Raw genomic sequence first — 14,905 nt, 5'->3', positions numbered from 1 at the left:
GATTTTAGTGTTTTATCTTTAAAGGATTAGTTCACTTTAAAATGAGAATTAGCCCAAGCTTTACTCACCCTCAAGCCATCCTAGGTGTATATGACTTTCTTCTTTCTGATGAACACAATCTAAGATATATTAATAAATATCCTGACACATCCAAGCTTTATAATGGCAGTGAGTGGGATCAACGAGTGTGAGCTGAAGAAAGTGTCTCCATCCACATCCATCCATCATAAACATACTCCACACGGCTCCAGGGGGGGTTAATAAAGTCCTTCTGAAGCGAAGCGATGCGTTTGTGCAAAAAAAATCCATATTTAACAAGCTATGAAGTAAAATATCTAGCTTCCGCCAGACCGCCTTCTGTATTCAAATTACAAAAAAAAAACAGAACTGGCATCACGTCAATTAAGGTTTTTCCGTAAGTTGAATAGGGAAGGTGAAGGACGTAGCGTAAATGTTTTGAACTGCGAGAGTTTTACACTTTCTTCGTAAGTAGAATACGGAAGGCGGTCTGGTGGAAGCTAGATATTTTACTTTATAACTTGGTAAAATGTGGATTTTTTTTTTTTTTTTTTTTTTTTTTTTGCTCAAACGCATCGCTTCGCTTCAGAACGACTTTATTAACCCCCCAGAGCTGTGTGGAGTACACGTTTATGATGGATGGATGTGGATGGAGACACTTTCTTCAGCTCATACTTGTTGATCCCACTCACTGCCATTATAAAGCTCAGATGCATCAGGATAATATAACTCCGATTGTGTTCATCTGAAAGAAGAAAGTCATATACACCTAGGATGGCTTGAGGGTGAGTAAAGCTTGGGCTAATTTTCATTTTAAAGTGAACTAATCCTTTAATTTACTTAAAATGTACTTAAATATACTATTTTAATATCGTCCATTTATTGATGAACAGCAACAAAAAGAATTACATTTAAAAAATTGAAATAAAAAAGTTATTTATTTGAATTAAAAAGTGTGACATGGCATTTAATATTTTTAAGTTCTTTATTGAAGGATAAAATTGTATAATAATAATTGTTGTAGAATAGTTCATTTGTCACAAAAGTTGACACACACACACACATCCCCTTGGACTTCCACAGGTAGACTAAATTTCCGTTCAATTCCAGCACATCTTTTACGGCTGTTACGGTCGTCAGGTTACAATGGCACTTCCTGCCCGAGGTTGTCTTGTCTGGGGGGTATGAATGGAGCAGGTTTTTGGGGCCAAAGTCTGAGGCCTCAGAGTTTCCTCTGTGACTGCTGATGAGGTGAAATATTAGCACTCTTTAGCAAAACAATCATAATCCTTCATATCAAAAGAAAAATACAATGACTAGGCTATTCATTTTTGTGATTATGGAGGAATCGTTCATAGCCAACATATTTTTGCGGTTGTTGTTTCAGCGATTATCACAGATAATCAAAATATAGGAATGTTTCTTTTCTCTTTTTTCAGGATCAGGCCAAACCTGTTTTTGCACTGTAGCACATTTGGGTCAAGATGGAAACAGCATAGCTCATTTGCACAGGTGGAACGCTTGTCTGGGCTTTTATCTAACACAGTAAAGATCAGATAGAGAAAACGCTTCGGGGTCAGTCTTGAATGGGTTCACATGTGGGACGTGACGAGCTTCCTGCATTTGAGAGCGAGAGCTCATCATCCGTACTGAACAATAGAGACGCGCACAGATGACTCGGAGCCACTGTGACTGCTGTGTCTACTGACAGAGGCAGGTGTTTCCCACTTTGTTGTCCATCCAGCTGAGCTCAATGGTTAGTTAGCCTGCACTGCTATTTCCAACATTGCACAGGATTAGGGGCCATAAATATCACTGGCTCGAAGGAAGAGAGGAAGAAAGTGTACGAGCGAATACAGACAAACTCTCAGTACAAAGCGCCTGCCAAGCCAAAATTAGAACTGTCGGCCTCATTCTCTAATTTCTACAGCAGACGTAACATTTGGCGATTTGTGTGCAAAGAGGAACTGAGGGGGCGGATGACCTGAAGTTGTATGCTGGGTAATTAATTCAGCTGACCAAGGGCAACTCTGTCTGTGTAGGAGTCAGAAGGTCAGGATCTTTGAGGCAGATGATCTTGCTTCTTTTCCACCAAAATCACTGGCTGGCAAACCTTCACAAATTCAACTGGCCTGAGAGCTGAATAATGACGTAACTGACTGTTACAACATAACATGCCCACAAACAAACATGACCTTTAGGGCTTTTCACACTTGAAATAGTTAAAGGGTTAGTTCAGCCAAAAATGAAAATTCTGTTATTACTCACCCTCATGTCGTTCCACACACGTAAGACGAACACAAATTAAGTTATTTTTGATGAAATTCGATAGCTCAGTGAGACCTGCATCGCCACCAAGATAATTAACACTTCCAGATGCCCAGAAAGGTACTAAAGACGTATTTAAAACAGTTCATGTGACTACAGTGGTTCAACCTTAGTGTTATTAAGCGACGAGAATACTTTTTGTGCTGCAAAAATCCAAAATAACAGCTTTATTCAACAATATCTAGTGATGGGCGATTTCAAAACACTGCTTCATGAAGATTCGACGCTTTATGAATCTTTTGTTTCGAATCAGTGGTTCGGAGCGCGTATCAAACTGCCAAAGTCACCATTGAAATTTCGAAATGTTTTGAAACACTTATGACGTAACGAAGCCTCGTTTACTGAAATCACATGACTGGCAGTTTAAAACACTTTTACCCTGGGTCATTCTAAACCCCAGCTAAACGGAATCTTGGGTTATCTTTCTTCATGTTTCACACTGCTCATAATTTACCCAGGGTTAACAATTAATCCTGGGTATTCATAAACTGATGTTTCACACTGTACATTCCTAAACCCTGGGTTAACGTTCTTATTTGCGTATTTGCGGTGTCAGTGTCATTGATTGGATAAACGCAGCACACAACCTGTTTACATAGCTCTAGCATTACGCATTTATACTGAATGGACATTTCAGACTATAAAAGCAAGAATGAAATGGTCTCTTCTTCACTCAAATTGTTGTGTTTTCTGTCAGCATTTGACATTTTTCCTCTTAAATGCTGATTTTACTGTTTATATACAATGAGCAGTGTTTCCGTGACTGTCCAAAGCAGGCAAATATGAGTGATTGGTTGTCCGTTGCTAAGCGTCTGGCTGTAACATTCTAACACCGCATCGTTTCACACTGAGCAAGTTTTGCACCGCAATGCAGGGTTAGCATTGCTTTTTGCACTTCCAAAATACAAGTGTGAAACATTCCTTAACCTGGGGTTAAAAGCTGTGTTTAGAATGATGATAACCCAGGGTTAAATGCAGTGTGAAAAGCACTTTTGTTTATTCCCAGTTTTGAGAATGTAATATCTTTGTGCCGTCAAGAACTTATAACAAATTGGCACTGCCCCTTAGGAATGAAAGGGGTGCCTGTGAATTTATTATCTTTATGGCTTGGCCTAGCTACTATACATGCTGAAATTTAGGCGCGCTATAAGGCCCAGACAGGGTGCCGGTGGGGTCCAGGCCTGTGAAGACCTGTAGAGATCGAGCCATTGCCTGTTAAAACTGCCGTTGAGGAAAGGTGGGGCCACTGAAGTTCAACAGGGGCCTCTTTTACATTTTTTCTTTCTCTCTCTTTCTCTGCCAACTAAAGCGTCAGCCTCTCCAGAGCTTCACGCACACTCCCTGTGGGTGTCATTTCAGGATACCACACATCGATTCTGTCATTTTTTCATTCTTTCCTCTGTTACTTCTTGGAGTGTCATCTGAGGCTTTCCTCTCAGCTTCCCACTCACAGGAGTGTCTTATTCCCGACTCCTGGGAATCTTTTCAATGGGCCTCTGTCCTTCACATGGAAGTGTTTCCACTGGTCATTAGGTGGAATGGAGTTTGGTTTAGCCATACGGTAATTCTTCTCTCTTTCTTTCACTTCCCCTCCCTTTCCTTTCTCCATATCAATGATGCTCCGTATTTCTCTCCACCCACTACTCTGCTGAATGCATTAGATCTTGGGGAGCCCGTTTAAGGAAGTGTTTGCTAAAGTAGCGTTGAGGGGGATGATCTCAAAAAGAAGGTATGTGTCTAACCAGCGTCGTTTCGGATGCAACGCACCCCAGTCGGAAACTGTGCATTCTTCTGTTAGACCTGTGGTATGCCAGCACATTCCGCACTGCTGAGCTGGAGCAAGCAGCCAGAGGGATGGGTGGGGCATTCTCGCTCGCTCACACTCACGCACTCTCTCTCTCTCTCATTCTTTCTCTTCTCACTCTCTAGCCACTTTTTCCAAATAGGCCATTTTTCCTTTCCCCTCTTTCCCTACTGGAAAAATCTTCTCGGTGCGAGTTCGTACTGTGTCCTCAGACCAATTCCAGTGTTGTTTTTTTCCCCTCATAAGTGGAAAAAAGTACAGACAGACCTAATTTTTAGAACTTCTGATGTGTTATACAGCAGGTTTGGTTCTTTTACAGCTGCATCTAGTGCGTATTGGCGTTATTTCTGAATCTGAGGTTGTGTGTCCACTGTCTCCCTCTCAAGAGATTAAAAAGTGGTGCATCATCCTCCCAGGAACACATTGTGTCCTTACTGTGTTGACTCAACAACTATAAAAAAGGAGTGATCCTGTTCTTGCTCTTGCTGTGTTTGTTGTGCTAACAAGACTAATATTGGACAATGGTTGAACCCAGGATCACCGTGGTTGCAGCCACATTGTGAACTTTGCCTAGAGATACCATGGTATGTTTTCTTTTATTACTGTAAAAAACACTACTATGATGGTGCTGTTGAAGTACACTACCATTCAAAAGTTTGGGGTCAGATACTAGCCACTTTTTTCAGTACACCTGTTCAACTGCTCATTAACACAAATATCTAATCATCCAATCACATGGATGGCAGCAACCATCTCTAGGGTTTACAGAGAATGGTCCGAAAAAGAGAAAATATCCAATGAGCGGCAGTTCTGTGGTCGAAAATGCCTTGTTGATGCCAGAGGTCAGAGGAGAATGGCCAGACTGGTTCGAGCTGATTGAAAGGCAACAGTAACTCAAATAACCACTAGTTACAACTGAGGTCTGCAGAAGAGCATCACTGAGCACAAAACACGTCGAAACTTGAAGCAGATGGGCTACAGCAGCAGAAGACCACACCAGGTGCCACTCCTGTCAGCTAAGAACAGGAAACTGAGGCTGCAATTTGCACTGGCTCACTGAAATCGGACAATAGAAGATTGAAAAAAGATTGCCCGGTCGATTTCTGTTGCGACATTCAGATGGTAGGATCAGAATTTGGCATAAAAAACATGTAAGGATTGATCCGTCCTATCTTGTATCATCAGTTCAGGCTGCTGGTGGTGTAATGCTGTGGGGGATATTTTCTTGGCACACTTTGGGCATTTGTGCATCGTTTAAATGCCAACCTGAGTATTGTTGCTGACCATGTCCACAGTGTACCCATCTTCTGATGGCTATTCTAGCAGAATAACACGCCATGTCACAAAGCTCAAATGACTCCAAACTGGTTTCTTGATAATGACAATAAGTTCACTATACTCAAATGGCCTCAACAGTCACCAGATCTCAATCCAATAGAGCACATTTGGGATGTGATGGAATATGGACAATTTTGTCAATATGGACCAATCTCTGAGGAATTGTTGAATCTGTTCCACAAAGAATTAAAGCAGTTCTGAAGTCAAAAGGGGGTCCAACCCCGGTACTATCAATTTTGCCAAATTTACACTGCAAAGGTGGCACAGAAGCGCGCTTCTGAAGTGGCAATTAAGTGTCTTTACACAGACTGTTTAATGCTGCTCAGAGGTGGCATAAATGCGTTTACACAACAATTTTAACTGCATATTGTTATACTAGGGGCTGAGGTGGGTTAGAGCAGGCATAATTTAGTCTGGCTGTTATGCTGCATTGTGTCTTTACACAGAATTTTGAGCAGGCACAGAGCAGCCTTAACTCAGCTGTGTAGAGATGCCTAAAGTGTACCTAATAAAGTGGCCGGTGAGTGTATATTTAAATAAGAAAAAACTGTAAGACTTTGTACTATGGATGTACAATGGAAATCTGTTACCGTAATACTTCTTTTAAGAGACAAAGGTGAAAACGAGGTCGCAAAGCAGTGTTTCAGTGACCTTCTTACTGTGTGCACTGTGTCAGCACAGGGTGTGTGTGGTTTTAGCTGATGCCGTCTCTGATGGTCTCATATAAATAGGGTGTTATCACCAGTCCACTGGTGTTTGGATTCGGTGTTGTGGCCATCCTATTTTTAGCACGAGAGAATCATGTGTCTGACAAACACATCTCCTCCCATGCAGACGTGAGCGTGTGCGTGACTGTTTGTATGACTGCGCGTGTGTTTTTATCAGCCACCAATTGTGTCCCTGGTGTTAATGGAGCATCTGGTGACATACGATGGGGGTTATGTGTTATCCAGGCGTGTATCCAGGTCAAGAGGGGCACTGATGCTGTTACAGCGGCCTGCAGGGGGTTTATATTCAGTCTCTCATTAAAAGTGACTCAAAGTTCATCTAATTAAAAGGGGAAAATGTCTGTCTGCGTACGGTCGGCTGAATGGTCTCTAATGTGCACTGCTTGGGTTTAACCACCCATCTCCGTCTGGTGAACAGCATGTCTGTCTGTGCTTCTGTTTGTTTGTTTGTTTGTTTGTTAAAGGTCTGTCAATGTACAAGACTGACTGTATTCTCTTCATCACATTGGCTTCTTTGCTTCATATATAACATAGCAACTAATATCTCTCTGACACTCTGCTATGCCAGGAGATACACTTCGATAATGACATTGATGATTAAAGCGTTAGTTCACCCAAAAATCATGTCGTTCCAAACCCACAAGACCTTCGTTCATCTTTGAAATACAAATTTTTGATGAAATCTGAGAGGTTTTTTATCTCCCATAGAAAGAAATGAAATTACCACATTCAAGGTCCAGAGAAGTAGTAAAGACATCGTTAAAATAGTCCATGTGACTACAGTGGTTCAACCTTAATGTTTTGAAGCGAAGTGAATACTCTTTGTGCACAAAACAAAACAAAAATAACAACTTTAACAATTTTCAACCCTGTCAGTCTCCTACGCAGTTGACGCAGTGCAGCACTTCCATGTTTACGTCTGAACGCCGGCTCAGTATTGGCTGACGCTGTTCACGTGAGCAGCACGAAGTATGCATGTGATGATGACGCAGGAGCCGGCCAATAATGAGCTCTGCAATGTGTCTTCAACATAAACAGTGTAGGAAACTGTCAGGGTAGAGAGGAAATGGTTCAAGTCATTATTTTTGTTTTGTTTTTGCACACAAAAAGTATTCTCGTCACTTCATTACATTAAGGTTAAACCACTGTAGTCATGTTGACTATTTTAACGATGTCTTTACTACTTCTCCTGGACCTTGAATTTGGTAATTTCGTTGCTTTCTATTGGAGATAAAAAAATTTAAAAAACTCTGATTTCATCAAAAATATCTTAATTTGTGTTCCGAAGATTAACGAAGGTCTCATGGGTTTGGAACGACATGAGGGTGAGTAAATAATGACAGAAATTTCATGTTTGGGGGAACTAACCCTTTAATGTTATTATGCGATATTGCTTTTTTTATAACAAGAAGTATGAGAAGTATAATCAGTTGAGTGATTCAGTGACTCACTCATAAAGACAGTGGCTGAATTCAAAATAACGCACTAGCATACGACTCTTACTATTTCTATTTCATATGTTTTACATGTAAAAATTTGTAGTAGTATGATTGTACGATATTCCAAATGCAGCCAGTGTTGTTTCATTCTTGAAAGAATCAGTTGATTAAATGATTAATTGACTCATAAACAGTCATTTGTTTCATTCCTAAATTAATCTGTAGTTGTGTAATAATACTTCTTTAAAAACACAATAAAAAAGTAATACTGACTTAACTGTATTTACTGTATTTTTATCATAAGAGACTTCTTTTAAAAACAGTAGAAAAAATTACCGACCCCATGTGTACAAGTATAATATGAAAAATTATTTGTATTATCCATTATCAACTTTATCAGTTTGTCTCAATTACATCTTGCCTTTTTTTCCAGAATAGCACATAAGAATCATTAATCATTAATGATTCAGTGACTCACTCATAAAAACAGTGGCTGATTTCGAAATAGCCTGCTACTCTTACTATTTCTGTCAGATCTTTGTATGTAAAAATTAGGAGTAGAATGATAGTATGATATTCCGAATTCAGCCAGTCAGTTGTTTAGTTCTTGAACAAATCAGTTGATTGAATGATTCATTGACTTACTCATAAACAGTCATGTGTTTAGTGAGGGTCACTCAGGAGAAATAGTTTCTCAGTGTTTTTGCTCAGGCCTCGCTCCTCTAGAGTAGTTTGTGCACTCAAACATTTTGCCGTTATAGAGCAGCTTCTAATTTAAGCCAATCGGAAGGTTAAGTGCAAGGGGTGGAGAAAATACAAATTACGGCCAAACGCAGGGATGTTTGAAAGCTCTGTTCCCTGAGAGCGAGCGCCACGTGTGGAGTTCACTAGAACACATTGTTTTACTGTCTAAAAATGACTCAGTGAAACCTTAAAAAGGGCTTTCCTCAGACTGACCGCTGTGAATCAACTGTGATTCACATTCTCCCTGCAGAATGTTGCTTTCACTCCGTTTCTGTCTCTTTCTCCCTCTTTCTTTCAGTCACATCCAACTTTTTCATTCCAATGCTTTAGTAAATAGTTGTAAACACTTTAAATACTGTAAAAGGAGGGCGGTTTGGTGGATAAGTCAAAAGAAGAGTTAAAAAAGGAGAGAGTTGAGGGCACAGAAGGAGAGTCAGAAACACATTCCTGTGAGGGTCACGTTCCACCTGCTCCGGGGTCTATGAACCGACTGCTTAGCTATGAGATATGAATTAGTATGTATTAATGTACCATCTACTGGACTAAAGATAAAAACAGCTTAAACCAGGTTTGCTGGTCTTAACTGCTCTTCTAGCCTGGTCAAGCTGGTTTTAAAAAGGTTTTGTGAACTTTACTGCTGGCTAGGTCGCTAGACCGCTTTGCCAACCAGATAAAGTTAGTTGGCCCAGAAGACCATCATAAATCAGCCTAAACCAGTTAAATTTAAATCGTATGACTCATGGCGTCTACAAAAGCATTTACTTTCTTTAATAACCTCCGAGCTCATGATAAGTTTGTCTTTTATATCTATAAATCATAGTGATTCACTGTACCGTATCAGTTAATGTACGGATTCATATTTATTAATATTGGATTATTTTACCTTTGAAAGTATTTCTATTTCTTGTCTTTAAGAACAATATAAAAATAATTTAATAACACTGTTAATGTAATGTTTAGCTAATCTCAAAATGAATATCCATGTTTCATACGGTATACAACCCGAATTCCGGAAATGTTGGGACGTTTTTTTAAATTTGAAAATGAAAATGAAAACTAAAAGACTTTCAAATCACATGAGCCAATATTTGATTCACAATAGAACATAGATAACATAACAAATGTTTAAAGGGAGAAATTTTACACTTTTATCCACTAAATGAGCTCATTTCAAATTTGATGCCTGCTACAGGTCTCAAAATAGTTGGCAAGGGGGCAACAAATGGCTGAAAAAAATGTTTTTTTGAAAAGATTCAGCTGGGAGAACATCTAGCAACTAACTAAGTTAATTGATATCAGGTCTGTAACATGATTAGCTATAAAAGGAATGTCTTAGAGAGGCAGAGTCTCTCAGAAGTAAAGATGGGCAAAGGCTCTCCAATCTGTGAAAGAGTGTGTAAAAAGATTGTGGAAAACAATGTTCCTCAACGTCAAATTGGAAAGGCTTTGCAAATCTCATCATCTACAGTGCATAACATCATCAAAAGATTCAGAGAAACTGGAGAAATCTCTGAGCGTAAGGGACAAGGCCGAAGACCTTTATTGGATGCCCGTGGTCTTCGGGCCCTCAGACGACACTGCATCACTCATCGGCATGATTGTGTCAATGACATTACTAAATGGGCCCAGGAATACTTCCAGAAACCACTGTCGGTAAACACAATCCGCTGTGCCATCTGCAGATGCCAACTAAAGCTCTATCATGCAAAAAGGAAGCCATATGTGAACATGGTCCAAAAGCGCCGTCGTGTCCTGTGGACTAAGGCTCATTTAAAATGGACTGTTTCAAAGTGGAAAAGTGTTCTATGATCAGACGAGTCCAAATTTGACATTCTTGTTGGAAATCACGGACACCATGTCCTCCGGGCTAAAGAGGAGGGAGACCTTCCAGTGTGTTATCAGTGTTTAGTTCAAAAGCCAGCATCTCTGATGGTATGGAGATGCATAAGTGAATACGGTATGGGCAGCTTGCATGTTTTGGAAGGCATTATGAATGCTGAAAGGTATATAAAGGTTTCCAGATGACGTCTAGGGAAGGCCTTGTGTATTTCAGCAGGACAATGCAAAACCACATACTGCAGCTATTACAACAGCATGGCTTCGTCATAGAAGAGTCCGGGTGCTGAACTGGCCTGCCTGGAGTCCAGATCTTTCACCTATAGAGAACATTTGGCGCATCATTAAACGAAAAATACGTCAAAGATGACCATGAACTCTTCAGCAGCTGGAAACCTATATCAGGCAAGAATGGGACCAAATTTCAACACCAAAACTCCAGAAACTCATAACCTCGATGCCTAGATGTCTTCACTCTGTTTTGAAAAGAAGAGGAGATGCTACACCATGGTAAACATGCCAACGTCCCAACTATTTTGAGACCTGTAGCAGGCATCAAATTTGAAATGAGCTCATTTTGTGCATAAAATTGTAAAATTTCTCAGTTTAAACATTTATGTTATCTATGTTCTATTGTGAATAAAATATTGGCTCATGAGATTTCAAAGTCTTTTAGTTTACATTTTATTCAAATTTAAAAAATGTCCCAACATTTACGTAATTCAGGTTATATTATAATGTTGTGTTACTTACATTCACATGTACTATAGCAAGTAGTAAGAATTTATTTTAGTGTTTATTTTTTTTTAGTTTAGTTATTATTATTTTATTGAGAAACAGTGTTATTGTTATCTAAAACTATCTAAAACTAAATTATTTTTCAGTAACTGAAATAAAGGTTGAATAAAATATAAATATTACATGAAAAATTTAAATGATAAATGTTGAAAAAAAAGAAATGTTGCATTGGCAACTAAATGAAGTTGAAATCAGTTGTAGTACTAAAATGACCAAGATGACAATTTAAATAAAAATAAAGCTATATAAAAATAAAAAACTAATAAAAATGTCAAAAGCACATGAATTAACTAAATCTTAAACTAAAATGAAAATGAAAATTCAAAAACAAAGGCTAATTAAAAATATTTATAAATACTATAACAATATATAAATTATTATAAATTTATTATTATAAATTACTAAAAGAACACTGGTTATACTTAGTAATATAGAATTTTAAAATCAGCCATTTATTGGTTATTAAAGGCCTGTCGGTATGTGTGGTGTTCTGAAATATGTCAAAACATAATGCAAGTATGCTAAAAACTGACTGAATTTACATGCATAGCTGACACATGAGATGGTTTTGCAATATCTGGAGAGTCTGTTCTTGCAATGTAGAATCCAATGTAGGATTCAGCAGTGAGACGCATAGAAAAGGGAGAGTGTGAGAAAGAGGGCCGACGTCTCTCTGGAAGCTCTGTGATCGGATCCTGAAGGAAGTGAACGGGGGGGATGGTGGCAGAGGAAGTCAGAATCCTTGAGATGAGTAGGCTGCATTGTTTTAGCAGCAGCACTCCCTCTATATCCAGCTGGATGGGTGGAGCGAAGGAAGAAGAACTGTGTAATGATGGAGGAGTGTGGGAGCCACAGAGGAGCTGGCAACCGCTGAGGTAGAGCAGGACGCTGGCCAAGTTGAATGCTGGGCTCTAATTTTAGTAGAGGAGTGTTACTGAGGGTCATGAGGACTTTATTACCAGATAAACTCATCACAACCCTTGGCAAGGCACAAACTGAACCGAGCTGAGTGGTGACACATTGTGGTGGACGAATAACCTTCTCTCATCACTCATTGGATTTTCCTGTGTTTCTGACTAAGCGCTTTTGTTTGTTGTTGATTGCAGAAACATTCTTTTTTAAATAGTTTGTCACATCTTGCGAAAGTCACCCCTTAACATGACATATTTTTAGTGGTTTGTGATTGCGGTTGCACACACATGGTCTTATTTAGTACTGAAGACACAAGCTTGATCGAATGTTTCCATAAAACACTTTTTGTTTTGTGTTTTATAGCAAATGTATGTTGCTTTAAAGTCTGGCTCAGTAACTGAAAAGTTGCGGGTTGGAATTGCTTAAATGTACCAAAGTCTCATAAATAAAGGACCACCAGGAGGTGTCTACTTGCCCTCTAGAATCCCGTAGGCCCATCAGTAAAAATGGAAGTGCCTGAAAAAGACTCCCAGAGAGACACTTAATCATCGTTCCCCAGTTGTCCTCAAGTCTGCGTGTCTCTCTTTAGCGTGACATTGGTATGAAGAGGTCTAAACAAGCATAGCTCCCTGCTAAACATGACAGAAGACCTCCGAAACATCTCTACTCATGCACACACTGATGAAATTCATTTATGATCCTGTTTCATTAACGCTACAGTCATGCTTGTCTTTTTAAAGTGCAAAGCATGTCTCTTGATCTTCTGGTAATGATTATTTTCTACATTTTCATACTGGTCAAAACATGTCAGGGTCTCATTTTGTCCCAAAATCAAACGGGGAAAGTTTTGCATAACGAATGACACTTACTTTTAGAATTTTTTTGTGAATGTGCGCAAATTCTCATTACCATAATGCATCCGGATGTGTTCATTTTTGTAATTGTTTGTACATTGAGAAAGGCCGGAGTGCCAAAATATCTTTTTTTTTTATATCCCTCTGAAATTATATAATAAAGGCAAGTAATAGTGTTTGAATGTAATCATCATCTTATAAAATTACTTTTTGTAATTCCCATTATTTTCAGTTGTGATTCACAATTTAAAATAGTGATTTTTCATCGGCGTGGTTCCTGGAGCGTGATCAACTGCTAAATTCAAACTGCTTTCGCGCTTTGGCTGGCGCAGAGCCAGAGATGGACGTGCTAAGCGTTTGTCATATATCACAACTATTCAATGTTTTCAACCACATAAGGTTTATTTTAGGTTTCAGACTTTTAAATGCACATACGTACTAGCAAAACAATACATTTATAGTTTGTTGAATACACACTTATGTCTATGGAAGCAGCAATAACAATCCTTTCAATTATAAATTGACGAGGTGTTTTATTCATATCAGATACACATTGTATAGGTTACTATAACGTTTCCTCTATTCTTGTCCCGCTGCACCAGCAACTTACTTTCATGTATTTCGAGAGAAGTGGATGAATTTACGTGTTGTAAATCCAATCTGATTCTCTGAACTGCTGCGCAAACTAACATGGTGGCGCCCATCATGCATTATAGATCAGCCAACATGATCATTATAAAGGTTTATAAATGACAAAACACATCCACTTACACATATTTGAGAATCAGAATATCAGGTAGTTGATGATATAGCCAACAAGTGTCTGAATATTTTGAATAAAAAAGGAAAAACTAAATAGAAGCCGTATATCTTTCTCCATTATTTCACGTGACAAGCATGACACATCGCCATGGAAACAATAAGGGGAAACATTTTAAAATAACAGTCGCCTTAAAAGAACTCACACTGGAGACTCCGCTAGAATATTTTAAACTTACGTGTGAAAGGGTTTAAGACAGTACAGCACATACTATGGAAATGCAAATGATAACTTTGCGCTCATTTGAAATTGACATATGACATCCTATAACATGAAATACATCTAAATTTAAATTATCTCTTAGATGTGGCTGTGGTGGTTCATGGTCACATTGGCACCACCTGGCTGTAGTAAATGAGGCGTATTTTAACATTTACCAGGTTTAAATTCATACTGCCCACCATGCGCAGTTGCACTAAAGCCACCGTGGTGTTGGTGGCACCAGGGCTTGGGCCCATCATCGCTACTTGCAGCTATATTCTTCAGTTGTGATTCACAATTTAAAATAGTGATTTCTTTAAGTCCGCATTAAAGGCAGGACAGCACATACTATGATGTTTAATTATTTTATAATTTAAATAATACATATCATTATTTTCACAGATTATTTTAATAAGAATTACTTTTACATAATATGGTTATGAAAAAAATCCTAGTGGTCCTAAAAATGTGAGCTAGACATGTTTTTGACAGCTTTCATGAGATTGTGATCATACAAGACATTCCTGGGTCCCATTTGTGGCTATACATGTCCAAAATAAAGGCAGACCAAGAGAATAAATGAGTCATAGACCTGATCTGGAGGTGGTCAGAAGTTCACTCTGTGGCCCACGTTCTCTATTAGTGGTGGTGGACAAAGCCTCTGTCATGACCTCAAATTATCTATAGTTCCTAGTTCATTTCTGAGGCATGTTAAAATAGGTTGGTTATGAGTAGTGTCCTCAACAAATATTTAAAATATGGCAGCTATTTTAAAGGAAGAGTAGAAACAGGGATGACTTTGCTCATATTAATCTCTTATTTTATTGAATTGAATTTTATTTTTTTATTTTATTTTTTATTTTTAAAGTGCCCTTTTTTGTGAACTTGTGCTAAACTCCTTATGCAAATTTCTTTTATTTTTTTATTTTTTTATTTTATTTTAAGGTGCCCTTTTCTGTAAACTATTTTATTTTAATGTTATTTTATTTACCTTTAATTCCTTTTATTTTATTTTTTGTAAACTATTTTAGTTTAGTTTAGTTTAATTTTAAGGGTAAACTTATGCTAACCTTTGAATTCCTTTT

General features: G+C 38.4%; 1 protein-coding gene across 1 annotated transcript in view; it reads left to right on the top strand.

Annotated features, from left to right (window-relative positions):
- samd4a (sterile alpha motif domain containing 4A) overlaps positions 1-14,905 on the top strand; it is a 60,732-nt gene that overhangs the window by 18,888 nt on the left and 26,939 nt on the right.

The sequence above is a fragment of the Ctenopharyngodon idella genome, chromosome 17 (genome assembly GCF_019924925.1).
Source record: "Ctenopharyngodon idella isolate HZGC_01 chromosome 17, HZGC01, whole genome shotgun sequence".
NCBI lineage: Eukaryota > Metazoa > Chordata > Actinopteri > Cypriniformes > Xenocyprididae > Ctenopharyngodon > Ctenopharyngodon idella.
This window is presented reverse-complemented; position numbering and strand designations above follow the sequence as displayed.